At 60.3% G+C, this 18,698-nt stretch overlaps 1 protein-coding gene across 2 annotated transcripts in view; it reads left to right on the top strand.

Moving 5' to 3' along the window:
• The first annotated feature begins 2,360 nt into the window (after positions 1–2,360).
• Positions 2,361–18,698, top strand: part of SHISAL1 (shisa like 1) — a 61,919-nt gene continuing 45,581 nt past the window's right edge. For both annotated transcript variants that reach the window (XM_069490594.1, XM_069490593.1), the window contains exon 1: positions 2,361–2,443. The gene's annotated coding sequence lies outside the window, so the exon portion shown is untranslated. The remainder of the gene's footprint in view (positions 2,444–18,698) is intronic.

Below are 18,698 nucleotides of genomic sequence, written 5' to 3'. Positions count from 1 at the left end.
CGGGACGGTTTGCCAGGCGCAAACCTCCAGACATCCTGTGAGGGAGGCGCTGCTGCCATCTTCTCTTTAGGGCAGAAAACTGACGTTCAGGGAGGTTCTGTGCTGTGCCAAAGGCCACGTGGCCAGTTAGGGACAAAGTGCTGCCTTGCTACAAATCCCAGGAGCCTAACCACTGGGCGACACCACCTCCCCAGCCTCTGCCACCCTCTCCCCTGGTGGCTGAGCAGGCGCTGTCCTCCCTGAGCCCTTGACTGTGGCCCTGACCTCGCCCTGCTGGGGTGTTCATGGGTGCACCCTGCCCTCGGTTGGCGACTGTTCCCATGGGCAGGGCTCATATCTGGTCCCTCGGGGTAGATTCAGTGTCCAGCCCAAGGCAGCTGCTCAGACCATGTCCACTGGAGGAGAGAAGGGCAAGGCGGCCTGTGAGAATGATGGGGAAACCGAGGCACCCAATGGCACAGGCTTCCTGTGGGGTGCACCCTGGCCCTATTCCCACCCTCCAGCTGGGTGGCCTGGGCACACAGCTGAGCCTCTCTTACCCTTGAAAGGAGCATGGGATGTGGCATCAGAAATGCCCCATCAGCAATGGGGTCTTGGGCAAGTGGCCCCCACACTCTTGCTGAAACACTGGTTCTCTCTGGTTCCTCCTCAGCAAAACGACAGCCAAGCGTCTTCCTTGAAGCGCTCCCTCGTGTTAAGGAAGGTACTGTGGGTGAGCCAAACGGGGAGCCTGGGCTTGGACAATAGGCTTGAGCCCGATTCTGCCCCTTGCTGGCTGTGTGGCTCAGAACAGGTGTCCTAGCCTCTCTGAGCCTCACTGCCTCATCTGTAAAATGGGGAAGGCACTGCCCAGCATCTGGTGAAGAATAAATAAAATAAAGCTTCTAAAGGGTTCAGTTTCTGGTGAGGTTCAATTAATGTTTATAAGACTAAAATCAGACCCACTGGCACAGGTGACTCCGGGTGGCATCAATCTTAGGGCCAGTCCTCCAGGGGTTCCATTTTCCCTCCTAAAATGAGGAATCTATAAACCATCTCCACCATCCCTCTATGGGGCTCCTGAGGGGGCTGCAAGGTCCTCCCAACACCTTCTTTACAACCCGAGGTCACTGGGCCAGCACGAGGAAGGTGGGGACACTGAGGCTCCTAGCTTGAGGCCACACACAGAGGCCAGCACAGCCTTGTCCTGCAGCAGAGGGGTGAACTGGGGGCAGGTGGAAATGGGGGTGCTGCGGGGAGAGACGGCGGGGGCAGTGAGAGCCCAGGCAGTGGCCCAGGAGGGTCAGGACCCGGGCTCTTCCCATGGGAAACCCGGACGCAGCATCTGCCGGCTGTGCGGGGTCCTCGCGCGTCCAACCCTGACGGCGACCACCTGGCTCAGGGTCGGGCTGGCAGGGCCAACACGGCCAGAGGAGGAGGGCTGGGGAGGTGCCCGGCACGTGCGGCCTGGAGGGGCTGCGGGCGGGGTTCCCGCAGGGGGCTGGGCCGGGAGCCCCGGGGGAGCAGGTGCGTGGGGGAGGGGTGGAGAGCCGAGGCTGGGGAGGGGGAGAAAGGAGAGAAAAGGGAGCAGGAGGGGAGGCAAGAGGGGAAGGAACAAAGGAGAGGGGACGAAGAGAAGGAAGAAAGGAAAGGAAGGCAGGAAGGGGAAGGAAGGGGAAAGGAGCAGTGAAAGAACGGATGGGAAGGAGGGAAGTAAAAAGAGAGAAAGTGAGAGGAAAGAACAACAGCGAGGAAGGGAGGGGAGAGAGGGATTGCAAAGAGGAAAAATTAGGAGGAGCACAAAGGGAGAGAAAGCGCGAGCGGGGAAGGAGAGAGATTGCGAAAGAGAAAATGAGCGGAGGACGCAGGGAGAGAGAGGGAGCGCGAGGGAGCGCGAGGGAGAGGGAGGAGGCGGCGCGCGCCGGCGAGGGGAGCGGCGAGGGCAGCCGGCGGGAGCGCCGCGGGCCCGCGGAGGGCGGCAGAGGGCGCGGAGCTCGGGCGGGCGGCAAAGAGCGCGGCGGCGGCGGCGGCGGCGGCGGCGGCGGCGAGCGCGGGGCCCGCGAGCATGAGCGCGGCGGCGGCGGGCGCGGCGCGGGGCTCGGGGCCGGCGGGCGGCTGGGCGGCGCGGGCCGCCGAGTAGCCGCGGGCGGCGGCGGGGCAGCGCGGGGCATGCGGCCGGCCGCCGGACCCCGAGCCGGACCCCGAGCCCGAGCCCGAGCCCCAGCCCGGGCGCCGCGCCGCGCCCCGCGCGCCTAGGAGCGGGCGCCTTCGGACTCCGGCCCCGGAGCCCCTGATCCCCGAGTCCCTCGGTCCCCGCAACCCCCAGAACCCGGACAACTGTTGCGGCGGCGGCGGCGGCGGGGGCACCGCGGAGACGTGGGTAGCCCCCGCGCCCCAGCAGGCGGCTCCCGCGGGCGCCGGCTCCCGGCTGCGGAGCGAGGAGCGAGCGGGCGGCGGGCACGAGGTGAGCGGCGCCGGGGCGGGCGGACAGGGGCAGCGCGGGGGAGGGGCGCTTCGGGCCGGGGTCCGAGCGCCGGGAAAGGGGCCGGGGGCGGAGCTCCTGGCGGAGGATGGTCCTGGCGGGTGGGGGGCGGGGTCTGCGGTGCAGCGGCTCGGGAGACGGGGTGCGGGCGCCCAGGGCGGGCAAGGGTGGGCGCACTGGGAGAGGCGAGTAAGGTGCATTGGGGGGTTTGGGCGCTTTAGAAAGGGGCCAGGGACGACCAGGGGTGAGTCTGGGGGCAGGAGCCCTGTGGGACGGCCGGTGTTCTGGCACTGGGGTCCGCGCCAGCGCTCATCGCGGTCGGATCGCTGAACCTTGGCGAGGAAGGGGCCCCGGTCCAAAGAACAGTCCGGGGCGCATCGTGATGGGACGCGGCGGCAGGGAGCGGGATCCGCGTCCGAGGTGGGGACCGGCGTCCAAGGACCGAGTCTGGGAGCCCAGTGAGCCGGGAGCCCCGTGCGCGCTGGACAGGGTCTGGAGTCACACTGCGGACCCTGAAGGCTTCAGGGGTCCCGGCTGGGAGTCTCGGGGAACGAGGAAGGCTTCCCAAGTGCTTGCCCCTCGGCCCCAGCCCGCCGCGTGGCCCCCGCGGAACCGCTGCTGCCTCCCAGGGCCCGATCAATATTGATCCCGCGCCCGCGCCGGGGGGGCTGGGTGGCCGGGCAGCGGCCTGGGAAGCTCATTAGCGCCAGTGGTTGCCATGGCAACGAGACCCCAAGCATCTTCAGGTTATATTTATTTTAATTATTATTATCATTATTATTATTAGTATTTGCTATCCAGCCAGAGGGGGGAAAAAGAGGGAAAAAAGCCAGTGAGCGCGTCCATAGCCTGCAACTGTTATCTCTTTGGAAGAACAAGGACTGGCCGGTGGACCAGGCAGGGTCCCTGCTGGGGTCCCACTCTGGGTGTTAGCTGCCCCGGCCACCACCCCTGGGGCAATGGGCAGGGAAGGGGTTACATAATCTGCAGGAGGGTGTCAGTGTGGTCTCTTGTGTCTCCCAGCCTTGCTTGGCCTGCTGACCCCTCCTCTTAGGGACTGTTCCTGCCTAAGGAACCCCAGGATGGGAAGAGCAGGAAGTGCCTTGGACCAGGAATCACTGGGAGTGGCCTCCAGCCCTCTGTCCCCTGCTGGGTGACCTTGAACCAGGCTCATGCCTCCCCTGAGCCTGTTTCCTCATCTGTAAGGTAGGCGGAGAGAGCCATTCCCACCACCAAAGATTGCTGTGAGGTCACGCTGGGAAAGCCTTGTAAGTTCCCAGTGAGCACTGACGGCTGTGTGACCCCAGGCAGCTGCCCACACATCTCTGGACCTCCATTTCTTAGACTCTAAAATGAGGGCCTGGCTCCAGGCATTGTCTGAGGTGTTTTCACTCACTGACGTCCTGTGAATGTCACTGCTTCTGTGACTGAAATGCCATGGCGCTGGCAAGTTCAGCTCCGTCCAGGCCCAGACGGATGGGACTTCCTCCCGCCAGCACCGCTGTTTCCTCACCTGATTCTGACTGTCCTAGTGTGGCCGGGAGTCGGGTGGTCCAGCGGGAACCATGCAGACTCTTCACCAACGGGTAGGCTGTGGGCTTTGGTTGGAAATGTCATTCAAAACCAGAATCAAAATAACGCCCCGTCCCTGGCGTCAACCAGGACAATCCCCGTACCAATCAGGGTGGCCTAGAAATGGGGGTCCCTCCCCCATGCCCTGGATCTGTGACTGCTCCATGCAGGACACCTCTCCAGAGAGGCTGTCTGCTGTCCCTGTCCTGGCTGGAGGTTGAACACGGAACAAGAGATGGCCAGGAAGTTCTGCAGCCAGGCAGCCCCTGCCCCTTGCGGCTCAAGCTGAAAGCCGGAGGCAGGGTTTTACGCCTATTTGCTTAATGTCGCTGTCATGCTACATCCCGGCTCTGTCTCAGGCATCTGGGAGGTATTGGACTGATGAAGTGAGGTGAGGGAAGCAGTTTGGCTTGGAGCTGCGTGTGTGTGTGCGTGTGCATGCGTGTGTGCTTGTGTGTGCGCTCGTGTGTGTGTGTGTGTGTGTGTCTATGCGTGCGTATGTCCCATCCCCACACTCCTGAGTCACCCAGCCTGGAGCTTATCAGGGCAGCTGGACTGGACAGAGGTGTGGGGCAGGGCCAGTGCTGCTCAGACCTTTGTGGGAGAGACAGAAATCAAGTGGGCCCTGCCCAGACGGAGACCGCCTGAGAGCCATCCCCTGTTACCGGTTGTCCACCCGTCTGTCCGTGCCCATCCGCTCCTTCACACCCTTCTTCAGCCGGGTCCATGAGCCCCTTTGCCTGCCGCTGATGGGCACCGGCTCAGCCTTTGGCAGCTCTCGAGGAAGCAGAGTCAGAGGTGTGCCTGGGCCAAGCCGCTAGGCAGTGGGGCACATGTCGGGGGCACATGCAGACAGCACCTGCCCCATGGAGACAGGAGGGGTCAGGGCCTGGGCCAGGAGGACAAGCATGAATCAGCCAGAAGAAGGGGGAGAAGGTGTTCTGGCAGGGACCCTCTGTGGGCAAAGGTGCAGACACATGGGAGGCAGGCTGGCACCTTTGGACGTCTGGGGTGGAGAGGTGGCTGCAGGACGAGAGGGCAGGGAGGTGGCGCAGCTGGAGCAGGCTGGGCAGGGACAGCACCGCCTGCCCTGGGAGAGGGTTTGCACAGCGGTATGGGGCAGGGAGGAGCGGGGTGGCCAGGTTCGGAGCCTCTGGGTGGGCTGCCCGTGGTCGAGGAAGGCAGAGGGAGGGGCAGTCTGAGACGAGAAGATGAATGTGGTTTCCAAGTCTAGGACAGTCGGCCAACCCCCCGCCAGCCCCTCCTGCTGGCCGCACTGCAGGAGGGGGCTGCCTGCTGCCCACACCCTTGGCTTCTACAGGGGAGGTGGCAGGTGGACACCATGTCCAGCTGCCCGCACTGTCTGTGTCTACAATAAAGGACTTGACTGACACAGGCTCGCAGTTGTGCCCCCCACAGTGATAGGACTGCACTTGGCAGGGAAAGCTCGAGGCGGACCGCGAGCCAGGTCGGTGCTGAGCAGAACCCATCGCTCAGTCCTCACGCCAGCCCGTGAGCGGCAGTGGTAGATTCTGTTGTGCAGATGAGAAAACAGTCTCGGAGAGGTTAATACATAAACACAGCTAGAACTGTGCCCCCAGCCACGACACTGTCACCTGGCGCCCGATGGTGAGATGGTGGCCATGAGCCCCTGTGGGTCAGGGTCTCTGAAGTCTGGCTTCCTAGTCACTGTCTTGTTGACTTTCCTCTGGACTGACTGACCCAGAGTGTGGCCCATCTTACGCTCAGATGCAAGGTGTCACCTCCCTTCTGGGTGGTACTCTACCTCCATTAACACAACCTCTGTTGCTCTAGCTTCTCCCCAGTTGACTAATGTAACAGATCCACACTGATCTTCCAATGAACCGAGAGCCCCTTCCCCTGATCTCCCCGAGGGGCTTTTCCCAGCCTGGCTGTTCTTTTTAGAAGTTACTGGAACAATAGTCAACCCCTAAGAACAGTGGGGCCTCATTTCCTAAACTCTTTTCTGTAAGGTGGAGTCCTGAACGTCTGGAGCCGCTGTAAGAGGGAGACCTGCACACGTGCTCCTGGGGACACCCAAGTGCCATCAACTCTGCACGGGTTGGTCTCACTCTGCACAGGGCCTGGCAGTGGGGAGGCCCCATCTCTCCCTCCCTCCCTCTTTCCACCCCTTCCCTCCTTCTCTGGTGCACACATTCCTTAACCCCTACAGGTGACCCCCGTCGGGAGGCGGAGGAGACCCCAAGGCCACCGAGACCTGCCCCTGGGCACCTCCCAGCCTAGACATGACCAGTGTCCATGCCTGGTTGATTGACTATGTGAATATGTCATTCTGTAGCTGGGACTGTGGATGTCCTCGCACTGCTGCCCTACCGATGTGTCCCTCTCCCCCCACCCCTCCCCAGCTGTGCCAAGCGCCGCCCTCCTTTTCCTCTTAGCTGTGACTCAGTTGGAATGCTCAGGAGGGTCTTCCCTTGGCATCCTGACTTCCCACGCACTGGCAACAGCCCCTCTGAACCCAGGTTTTCTTGTTCAGCAACTTGGGGACATGGTGCCTCTGAAAGTGTCAGAAAGGCACCAACAGGGTCTTTGGCATGGGAGTCCTACTCTTCATTGCCTACATTGGGGGCAGGTGTCAGACTAAGATGGGGACAGCAGCAGCTCCAGGGCCCGTGTGCTGTGCTGGGCGAGGCCCCAGGAGCTGCTCATAGAGGGAGCTTGGAGCTCATTGGCTTCTCCATATACAGATGGGGACATTGAGGCCCAAAGTGGCTAGAAATAAGCTCAAGGTCACAGTGAATTGGGCATCCTTGAGGTCCAAGGTTGTTCTCCCATGCATTACAGATGAGGTGGGCATTGTCCAGAGGCCTCTGAGGCCGCTGCCAGGGTGGATGTACACACATTCGATGGACGATGAAATTTGCAATAACCGCCCCCCGCCCAGGCTCCCTTAGGAAAAGCCTTCGGAATCTCTTCCTCCCTGGCCATCCAAGCAGAAAAGCAGAAGCCAGGATGAAATGCAAATGCTGCCTGTCCCATGCTTTCCCACGTCAACCATGAATGGAGGACTTACGTCGCATGTTCTCCACGGCCCCCTCTCCTTCCCTCCTCCCGTCTGGGGCGCGCACACACTCCGATCACCGCCCATCTGTCCGCACTCGCCCCTACCTCAGCAGATGTGCGCAAATGCGCCTTCAAGAAATTAAGAAATAATGCATGAGTTTCCCAAATTACACCCATTTAACACTGAATTAAGTTCTGGAAACTCTTAGCAGAGCCCTGGGAAGGAAAAAAAAAATTTTTTTTTTTTTTTTGGTTCACACTTCCCTGGAAAATAAGACAAACCGTGATCTTTTAAAACCCAGCTACATAATCTGATTATTCCTCCCTGACAAGCCTCGGAGAAACGCCGGCGGAGGGAGGCGTCGGCCGGCTCTGCCGCTGCGGAGAGATTTGCATTGGGAAATTGGGCTGGGAAAGTTTGTCTCCTGTGCCAGATTCCGAAGCTCCTCATCGCCTGATGGGCTCAAAATAAAGTGCCGTTTTCTTAGATATTGGCACAAATTAAAAATAAAGGCAAATTCCTTCCATAATCCAGTTGGAGAATTTCCTCCGAGGCTCCCTGAGCGTGTTACGGAAACGATGGTGATTTGCTTTCGCTTCTGGTTCCTTTCCTTTGTTGGGAGAGCTGTACGCGCAGCTGGATTTATAGACCAACAGAAAATGCGTTAGCGTTCATTCATCCCGCGCTTCTGGAGTGCCTACCAAGTGCCAGATGGGGCGCCAGCCCAGGGGACGGGGAGAGCGGATTGGAAATAGGGGCCTGCCCTGGTAAGCTTTGCAGTTGGGAGTGGGGCGAGTGCAGGAGAACAAAAGAAAAACGGGCATCCGAGAGTCAGGGAGGACTTCCCGGAAGAGGTGACTTTTGGCTTAGGTCTTGAGGGACATGTAGGAGAGTTTCAAGCAGAAGAAGGCAAAGGCATTTCAGGACGGGGAGCGGCCTGAGGAGGTTCTTAACGGGGTCTCATATGGGTGTGGTCCTCAGAGGCCCCTCCTAATTTTAACATATGAAAGTTGCTTTGTTCCAAGTGGTTGGTTTTTGTCTTTGCACAGAGCCTTTTCATATCCATTATCTAACATCACCCTCGGGTAGCCCAAGGCAGGTCTTGGTTTCCCTAAAAAGAGCCTAGCCCACAGAAGGGAAGCGAGGGGGCCGGAGTCACAACCGGACTGCTCGGGCTGTGAAAGAAACCCGGGTCTGGATCAGCAGGCTCTCTGAGGGCAGGAGAGCGAGCATAACAAGCCGCTGCCTCAAAATCCCAAAAATGAAATCCAGGAACCACACACACTGACACAAAGGCAAAGGGGCCACTGGAGCCTTACTTCTTGGCAGCAGCAGGGACGGGGCTTTAGGACGTGTGTCCTGGTGATGCCCACGCCAGAGCTGCCAGCTCTGAGCCTCGGTCTCTGCGTCCAGAAACTGTGGCGGTGGAGCCTCTCTGCAGTGTGCAGGAAGCCAGGGTCATCCGTGAGCCCCACAAGGCCAGAACCCTGTTCAGCCTTCAGCCCGGCAGGAGTTCAGCAGGGCCTTTGCGGTTTAAATTGTTCAGGCTTCTTGGAACAGGTCAAAATGTGGCATCGGCTGGGGTTGACTGCCCAGAATCTGATCCCTGGGACCACGAGGCCTTTGGGGAATGTGCCCTGGGCTGAGCCAAGGCCCGTTGTCAGGGCAAACAAGCCAGAGGGAGGTTCCAGGTGCTGCTCCCCAGGTGGGGTGGGGGGTGCTCCCCCTCCAAGAGCAGCCTGAGGTCATTGAGGCTGTGCTGGAGCTCCACCCTGGACCAGTCTCCCCTCTGCTGGCTTCTCACTCTGTGACCTTGAGCAAGTTATGTAAATTCCCAGCCTCAGTTTCCTCACCTGCAAAATGGGTTATTGTGAGAACCAGCTAAGATAAATTTGCATAAATGCTTAATTAGCACATAGTGTGCATTCGGCATGGTGTCAGCTCTGTATTCTCCCTTCGTTACTGTTACAACCTACATCCTTACTCTGTTAATACTGCTGCGGCCCTTCCTTGAAGCAGCCAGGCAAGAACCAAATCTGATCATCTCCAGACCCCGGAGCAGGGACGTCCGTGACAGTAGTTGAATACACACGGAAATGAATCGGGTGCATAGTCAGGCGGTGGTGCCAAGCCAGCAGGGCGACCTCAGAGCCGGAGTTAGAGCAGCCAGCCTTGGGGCCTGGGCTCCCATCCAGCCTTTCTAGTGCCCAGCGTTGCGCTGCGGTATTTCCCTCTGAGCCTCAGCATCCTTGTTTTCAAAATAAGGTTGATGATGATGATGATAATAACTTGGATGGGCGGTTGTGAGGGTTGCAGGGAGGGAGCTCACATTCCGCACTCCAGGATCAGCTACAGTGATAACCGCTATGTATCACCCCCAGACTCCGGAGGGACTATGGGGGTTCCAATCCCAGTCTCCACTCCTACTGGCTATAGGACCTTGGACAAATTACATCACCTCTCAGCCTCAGTTTCTTCATCTAAAAATGGGGATAATATCCACCTTACAGGGTTCTTGTAAGAATTAAATGAGTTAATCCAAGGAACATGCCAGTGCAGGCCGGCAAACAATAGGTACTCAGTCAACATTGCTGGTGTTGTTATCACCACTGCTACGTTTAGTAACACAAACACTAAGGAGGCACGGAGTGGAGCAGGTCAGAGAGCGCCTCTCTGTCCTGGAAGGGGGCGGCCACCTTGTTCCTGGTTTAGTCTGTAACCAGCATCAAGCCCAGGCTGGGCATGCTTTGGACAGTTCTGCTAGAAGGAAGGGAGGGATGGATGGAGGGTTGGATGGACGGACAGATGAATGATTGAGTGAGTGAATGGCGGCCATTGGGAAACATGACAGTCAGCTCAGGCAGGAGCTGAAGGACCGGGGCAGAGGCTTCCCTTTGAGACACGAGCAACGAGGTGGGATGTGTAGTGTAGCCGGATGTGATCTCTCTTCCCTGTGCAAACCTTTGTTTACTGGGGACAGTGGCCCAAGTCTGGGGACCCAGGCTGCTTGGTGTCCCCGAAAGTTTGGTTCTGGAACAGGACAGACCTGAGTTCAGACCGGCTTCTTCATCTTAAGTGCAGGGAAGTTCCTGCGCTGCTCTGAACCTCTGTCCCCCGCCCCCCATATCATGAGGAGAACACTGCCTTCCGCTGGGGCCATGGGGCGTGCTAAGATAACTGGTTGAAGGTGCTCTGTGATCTGCAAAGGCAAACTGAAAGTCAGAGGAGGCGTTGGGGCCCTGTGCAGCGGGCGACAGGGAGCACAGGCAGTTCTGGAGCGCGGAGTGGCACGGTGCGGGTAGAGTTCATGGAACACCAGCCTGAGCAATGCTGATCCCCTCCCAAGGGGCCCAAGGTGTGGGTCAGAGAAGGGGTGGCCCCTCCAACCTGTGGGCAGAGAATCAGGCCTGGGAGAGCCACAGAACGGGGTGGGCACGCCGTTTGTTCAGGGATGAGCCACCCTGCCCAAGGCCCCTGAAGCCCTGACTGGCTGGAAGACCCTCACCTCCTTGCTGCAGCCGCGGCCTGGGCACTTTGCAGACACTACTTTGTTTAATCCTCTTGACATTCCGTGAACTGGGACAGGTTACCATGGCTCAGAGAAGCAAGGTGACTTCCCCGAGGGCGCATAGCTGCTAAGTTGCGAAGTCACTAGGTAGCTTCTGCTATTGCTCCTGGAGAGGTCAAATACACTGAAAGGTCAGGAGGGGAGCTGGCACGGGAGCTCAGGGTCCCACACTCCCATGCCCACCCTTCCCCACTGTGTGGCCTTGCCCAACCACCTCGCTCCTGCATGCCTCAGTTTCCCTTTCTATGAAATGGGTCCATAGCAGGCCCTCCTGCACCAAGTCTGAGCCAGGATCACTGAGGGCAAAGCAGAGTGCGCCAGGTGGGCAACTGCTTTCCACTCATTTGTTATTGTTTGAACTCTTTCTCTTTGGAGGAGAGAGACACGGGTAGCCAGCCCCTGGGGATGAGTGGGCCCTGTAGGAGCAGGAAAGCACGGTGCTCAAGGTTGTCCATGCTCCGTCTGGGTCCAGAGGTCGCCAGAGGCAGGGTCTTTAACAATCGGAGTCTGGGTTTCGCCACTGCCTGTGGCTTCCTCAGAAGGGGGCAGGTGTCGGGCAGGGGTGGGCACGCCGTTTGTTCAGTTCACATCACCAGTTTATTCACTCTGGAGATGGCAGCCGGGGCTGGTCCTGATGGGCTTACAGTCTGCAGGGAGCCAGGGACACACTCACCTGTTCTGCCTTGAGGCTCTTGTCCTCCCTCAGGGATGCACAGGTGCGGGTGATGACAGGTGGGGAGCAGTTCTGCCTGGGGGAAAGGGGCTGGGCGTCAAAGAGGCCTTCCTGGGGGAGGCAGCACCCTGGGAGGCAGAGTGTGAGTTAAGCGGGTTGACAAGTGGGGAGAGCGAGTGTTTGAGGGGGCGGGAACAAGGCCCATAGAGCTCCAAGGAAGGGTTTGCACAGCTGGCCCATGGCATCTAGGGAAAGCTGAGCAGAGGCCAAGGTTGGACAAGTGTGACCTCAGAGGACTCCAATGAGTTCCCTGTGAACCCAAGATGGCAAATACGTGGCTTGAGCACCACCACCATCCACTGCCGTGCCCAGGGCAGACATTGCTAATCGACTGCCGTGGCAGGCCCCAAATGCACCCAGTCCCCAGGCCGCCCTGGTTGCATCGGTACCTGAGGTGATACCTGTCTGCCTTTGCTGCTGCGGACAGTGGGGTAACGATGCTTGTGTGTGACTCAGCCCAGAACCCAAAGTACCTTCCTGATGGGAGAGGAAGGCAGGTTGTTGTCAGTCTCTGGTGTCACCCCACCACCTCACAGTGCCCGGTGAGTTCAGCTCTTCCTGGGTTAGCAAAGCCTCGCCCCCCCAGGGGCAGGGAGCTTCCAGCAGTTCCCTGGGCATGCGTGCCACCTGGGGGTGCAGACCTCCCACCGTGGCCAGCCCCTCCTCCACTGCCTGTAGGCGCACAGGCAGCAGGCCAGCCCGGGACAGCCCGGGACAGCCGTGGATGGCCATGGACGGCCAGCTGGAGTCCGGCGGAGGAGTGGGTCACGGCGGAGTCTGGGACGCAAGGCGTGGCAGAATTATAGGCAGGACTAGGGAAAGATTAGGAGACTTCTCTCCTGAAATTCAAACAATTGGACAATCTGTTCTGGATCGATTTAGAAGCAGTGGAGTGAAAAAAAATTAGAAAATATAGTGTGAAAGCTATTTTCTCTCCCTCTCGGCTCAGTTGGGCAGAGGGATGAGGGGAGTTTATTTGCGCACTGTCCAAAGCTGCGGCCAGGGCCTCACCTCCTCACTGTCCCTCCGCCACCTCCCCACCCACTCATCCCCACCGGCTGCTCCTCCACGCACAGCTCTGGGCGGCAACCAGGGAGTCTCGGAGGGCCAGCAGCCCTGGCTCTAGGCTCGAGCTGCCGATAGCCTACAGCGGCTCAGACGTGGGCATAGCTAAAATCGGACCTGTCCCCGCCTCCCACTGCGCCAGACCAGGGCATCTGCCTGCCAAGGCTGGGGTTTATCTGTCTAGTTCGCTCCTATATCCCCAGGGCTGGGGCCTACAATTGAGGCTGGCACATAGTAGGTGCTGAATAAGTTTCTTGCCTGAAGGAAGGGAAGGAGGGAGGGGGGAAAAGGAAGGAAACTGAGGCTTTGGCTGAAGCGACCCACTCACACTCACGTGGTCTGGTGGAGGTGGAAGTAGGATTGGAATCAGACCTGTCACTCCTAAGACCTGGATTCCTCCACGCCCCACGCCCCATCCCTGGGCCAGGAGCTGGGGCTGAGACATTCAGGGGCCTCCCACGCCGCTGACCCCTTTCTTTCCTGGCACGGTGCGTCCCACTCCTCCTAACACAACTCCTACATTTAATCTTTCACGACTTGAGCCAAATGCTGATTGTTTTAAAATAAGCTTGTTCAGTGTGAGGCCAGACCAGAGTTGGGGGCGGGGCCGGAGCTGTCCACACGGCTGACTTGTCCCCCGACGGGAGTGGGTCCCCTCGGGGCTGTGGGGAGTTCCACCGGGGCGGGGTCTGCCGGGATGTTGTGAGCACGGGCACAGCCCGCACCGGTGGGACATGGGACCAGCTGATTCCCAGAAAGGTCCCTTCTGTTTCGCCCAGTCACTAGGGGGAAATTCCCAGTGACGGGAAGTGGTTTCATTTCAGCGATGGCAGCTCCGTCTCCTGTCCCCCTTCCTCCCCAAGGCCCAAGGCCAAGAGCCTGAGGCCCAGAGATCCTTGCTTTGGAAACCCGACCAGCTTGGGTCCAAGACACAGAAGCTCAGCAGCCGTGTGACCTTGGGCAGGCAACAACCTCTCTGAGGCTTAGTTTTCTCATCTGCAAACTGAGGGTGGTCGTCTCTCCTCTTGTGAAAATGAGAAGAGACAATACTTGTAAAACAGCCTGCACGGGGCTGGGCACAGCGTAGGTGCTGGGGAAACAGTCTTCCTCGCGCTTCCTCGGGGCGGGAGGCGGTGATCACGTACGGTCTGCCTCTTACGTGGGTTCTGCCTCCGTGGCCTGGAGTCTCCGCGGGCTTCAGTCCCAGGCAGATCCCCCCCAGCGATGGGGGCGAAACCACAGCACGGGGGCCCTTTGAGCCCATAGTGTCTGAGCATCGTCCTTAGCTACACCTGGGATGTGTGGCTCGGGCTGGGTGTGGCCAGCACACTGTTATGGAGGGAGCTCTGTGCTGGGAAGTTACAAGGTTTGCTGCGTATGTGCTGTGACCTCCAGAAGTGACAGCCTCTCTGAGCCTCTTTGTCCTCATCTGAGGCTAATGAACACCCCCTGCCCATGTCTCGGGGTCCCTGTGTGACTCACCTGAGAACCTGGGTGACAGCTCTAAGCAAACCCCAGTCCCAGGAGAGGATGGCCAGGGAAAGGGGACCTTGTGGACTAATCACCTCCTGACACCCTAGCACTGTGCTCAAGGTTCACCTGTATGAATATTACCTCATTTAACCCTCACACCACCCCAGTGAGGCTGGCGTTAGCACCCTGCACCCCTCTTTACAGGTGGAGGCCCAGAGAGGCCGAGTCACGTGTCCAGGGTCACAGGACCAGCTGTGTCCCCTCCCCCAGGCTGGCCTGCACTTTCTGTCCTCTCTCTGGCCAGGCTTGGGCCCAGCACCCGCCTCCCCTTGGAATTCTGCACTTGCGGTTCCAGTTCTGATTGGGTTTCCTGCCGACAAAGCTCTTTCATAAATGCTTCTTGATGTTACCTCTCCGTTCCCCAGAAATTCCTGAGCCAACATTCCCCAAAGGCAGCGCACCAATTAGACTTCCCTAACACTGTTTACCCAGATGTTGACCTCTGCTAGAAAACGTAGCAGTTTCCCCCCCACTAGGAGGGACGCTCAATTGCGAAGAGCAGGAATCCTGCTGTAGTGGGTGCGGGTGGCGCGTCTGGCCCTCGAGGGACTCTTGGGTTAAAGACCCATCTCCCAGGTGGAATGGCCCCCGGGTGGGCTCCCAGATGGGCTGCACGGGGTGGGGGGCCGTGCTCTGCCCCTCCGGCCCTTCTTTCTCTGCGCACGTCTGGAGTCAGGGGGCTGCGGGGGCAGAGCCCACCTGGGCAGCGGTCAGAGTGCTCTGCGGCTCGCTAGACGCCGGCGGACACGTTCCTTTGTTCCTAAAGTGCGGACTGAGAATCAGAAGGGTCTCTCATTTTGAGACGACACAGAGAATAGGGATCAAACTGGGGAGTGGTGGCGGCGCCTGCTCGGCCGCCGGGCGGGGACGGGGGAGCCCCGGCCCAGGGAGGAGGGAGGGCGGGCGGGGGCAGAAATGACCCCCCCAGGACTCTGGGTCCTTCCCTCTTCCCAGTGAGACGGCTCAGACCAGGGTCTGGTCTCTTTGGCGTGAACGGCAGGGGGTCCGTGCTCTCTCCTTGTCCCACCTGCCCCTTGCACCAATCTGGTAGTTCAGGCCCCCGTGGGAGTGGCCCTCAGAGGGAGGCGGCAAAGCTGAGGCGAGGACCACGGGGCTGGGGCCACCGGAGTGTGGACGAGAGGAGGACTGTTGTCTGTCCGGGTCTGGGCAAGCTGGCAGGGGACCAGCGAGGGTTTGCAAGCACTTGGGAAGGTGACTGAGAGCCACTTCCTGCTGCCTTTGGAGGTGCCTGCTTCCCTCGCTGTTCAGCCGGGATGACCTGGGTGTGGGCTGCCCCGCGTCGGGGCGGGTCTGGGTTGCTGTGGGTCAGTGCAGCTGACAGGTCCGGCAGGTCCCCGGGGCACCTGACGCTTTCAAGAGAAGCGCCCAGGCCTGGCCTGGCTGCAGGATCACCACCTGCCCCGCGGCTTCCGTGCCAGTTGTAGAGTGTGTAGGTGGGAGGCTCATTAACCCCCAGAAGTGGAGCTGGGCCACGGGGTGGCACCAGTGGACGTGGGCCCCCAAGGCGGGCAGTGGGGAGCTGAGAGTGCCAGGTCAGGGGCAGGGGAGCTGGCTCTGCGCCATCCCTGTGGTCTCTGCTGAGGCTCTATTTGCATAATTTTGAAGTTGATTGGCCTAAAGGCAACTTCGCTTAATCACAGCTGACAAGTCTCTGGTTGGAACAGCAGCTGCTGCCAATTAGCCGCGTTGGTGCCTTGGTTTGTTAGAACTCTCCAGGCAGCACAGCCCCAGCTCCCCCTCCTGCCCGTCCCCCGATCTGCTTCAGGGGGAACCAGCAGGGCCAGGAAGGGCCCCCAGAACCTGCTGCATGCTCCCGCCCAGGGTTTCTCCAACCCGCAGGTGCTGGAACGGTCAGCGTGCACCCCCTGATTTAGCAGGCAAGGCGGCCCGAGAGCCTGCGTTTGCAACCGCTCCCAGGAGATGCTGGGGACTATACTTGGGTAGCAAGGCCTCAGCCCAGGGGTTTGCAAACTGGAGCTGCCTGTTTACGTTCATAAAGTTTTATTGGAACAGAGAATCACCCACTCACGTAGCATTGTCTGTAGCTGCTTTCTGTCTGTGACCCCTCGGCCTGCGGAGCAGGTGATACCTTCTTTCTGGCCCTTTATAGAAAAAGTTTCCTGACCTGTGTTCTAGCCCTGTGGCATCAACATCCCCTAGGAAGCTGGGAAAGAGGCCAATCCCTTGCCCCGCACCCCGGTTCTGACCTGACAGGTCCCGGGGGGGGGCCTGGGATCCTGCATGTCTTGCCAGCTCCCCAGTGAGCCCCAACACCGCGCCCAGATCCCCTGGTCCGGCACCCCCGGGATCTCGCATTCATCTTGGCGTACTCTGGGTACCACCCCCCTTAGATAGATGGGGAAACTGAGGCTCAGAGAGGTCACTCGCTTGTCCAAAGTCCCAAGTTAGTGAGCTCTGGCCCCGCCCCACCGCGCATGGCATCCTTGACCCAGGTACCTCGCCCGGCCCGGGGCACAACACGTCCCAGCGGGCTTGCCTGGCTTGGTCTGTTCCAAACCTGGACTCGGACAACTCCCGCAGCAAGCCCGGGAGCCTGGGGCTGTGAACCGGGGGGTGCAGCCTCCCAGGGGCCACCGCCACGCCCAGGCCGCCCCTGCAGACCCCGCCCAGGCCCCTGTGCCGCCTCAGCTACCTGGAGGGGTCGGCCTGTTTGCAATTGTTGGGGGGGCTGTAACAGTTCATTTATATGTATAAAAACGGAGCCTGGAGCCGCGCACTTTGGGGTGGCTGCTGGTCACTTTGATGGCTGCAGAGTGCCCCAGGGTTTAGCTGAACCACGGTGCATTTTCCTGTCTGTCCACCGAGCTGTCTCCAGGATTTTCCTCGCACACGCAGGGCTGCTGCGAACACTCCAGTGTCCGGCGCCCTTGCGCCAGCCGGGCCTCCACTCGGCAGAGAAGGGGTGTTGGTGCCGTTCCTCACTCTGGGTCCCTGCAGTGAAATCAGCCCCCGGCGCGTCCCTGGGCTTGGCCCGGTGGTCCTCCTTCCAGCTGCCCTCACCCCGCCCCTGGCAGCAGCTGGCCTTCCATGTGGTTCCGGCCTCTGTCAAGGGCAGACAGAAGGGGTAGAAGTAACTGGTGTGCCTACACTTTCATGTGTCGCAGGTGGCAAGGCAGCCCAGGCTCAGAGAGGCCCAGGGCCTTGCCTGGGGTCACACAGCTGAGGAGTGGCAGAGCTGGGACTCGAACCCGGTGTTCAGACCCCAAGCTCAGAGCCCTGCCGGGTCCCTGATGCCGTGCTGAGTCTCCGACAAGAGGCAGGGAAGAGCTTTATGTACCTCGGTCCCTCGGCTGAGAAAGAACACCCCCTACTCCTGCTCGTCCTTCAGCAGCCCACCCTCAGAGCCACACACCAGCTGGGCAGCCCAGACAAGTCACTCAAACTCTCTGTGCCTCAGTTTCCTCATCTGTAAATTGGGGATAATCACAGCACCCCCCCCAATTGGGATGATTAAATGAACACCCCCCTTTCTCCTACCCCGCCAGGCTGCATCAGGCACTTCTGGGCGCCCAGCCCGGTTCCCCACGGTGGCACCAATCCCTCTGGGCTGCCCTTGTCTGTTGGGGCCCTGGCTGGATAAGGCACACGCGGTCAGTCCGTGCCCTGTCCACCGAAAGGGACAAAAAAGGAGATTAATCTCTGGCCTGGCTCAGGACGGGCAGGGTTCCAGGGACGGGAGGGAGGGAGAGGAGAGCTGCCTCCTTTACGGTGGGGTTTAGATGCCGCCCAGAAGCCGTGGCGCTGGCCACGACAGGAATGCCAGCCAAGGGCACGGCAGAGGGACCACACTGCGGGCTGGCAGCCGGGAGCGGGGAGATGTGGCTTCAGAGGCCAGCTGGGCCCCTGGCCCGTGTCCACATGGACGTGAAAGCCACCGATCGTGTTTCAAATGGTGCCAGGTGTGGGAACCCCCCGACTTCCCGCGGAGAGGACCCCGTCCTGCCGGGCGGCATGGAAGGGCCGCAGAGGGGCCAGCCCAGCTGGACTCAGGCGGTGCCGCCCACCGCCGTGGGCCCCGGACAGGCCCCTCTGGCTCTGGGGTTCCTTCCCACGGCTTAGGCGGGACTGTTGGTTTTCTCCACGCATCTTGCCAGGTGGTGCCTGGCGTGGTGGTTTCACTAATGCCCACTCGCCTGACAGAGGCCGGGGGCCAAGGAGGGAACGCACACGTCCCGTGCCAAGGGTTCGCCGAGGGGTGGCCCCTGGGGCCCTGGGGCCGGGATCTGAACCCCAACCGGGCAGCTTGCTCCCCGTGAGAGCTCCCAGGGAGCGCCCCCCGTTTCCTCACCTGTAGAATGGGACTCTCACTGGTGCTGTGAGGACACATAAGGTCATCAGACCAGGTGGTGGCGGCCCCAGCCGGGGAGCTGGGCTCCCGCTGGGTGACTCAGCTCCCAGCCCCAGCCCCGCCCCAGAGGAACAAGCTGAATTCTTTTCAGCACTCAGGCCGGCCTTTGCCTATACAAGGCCCGGCCAAGTCGCTCTCCTTTTATTGGGATTTAGGGTTGGTGGTGACCGAAAGCAAGGAAGGGGCCAGCGGCCAGGGGTCTGCCTACCGTAGCGGGTGCTGGTCCCTGAGTCGCAGAGCAGGTAAGGCCCATGCTGTGCACAGGCGTGCGTTAGTTCCTTCGGGGTCAAACCCTGGCCGAGCCCACTGCACGCCAGGCCAGGCGAGGGG

This window comes from Eulemur rufifrons, chromosome 16 (assembly GCF_041146395.1).
Source record: "Eulemur rufifrons isolate Redbay chromosome 16, OSU_ERuf_1, whole genome shotgun sequence".
Lineage (NCBI taxonomy): Eukaryota > Metazoa > Chordata > Mammalia > Primates > Lemuridae > Eulemur > Eulemur rufifrons.
Note: the sequence above shows the minus strand (reverse complement) of the source record. Positions and strands in the feature narration are given on the sequence as shown.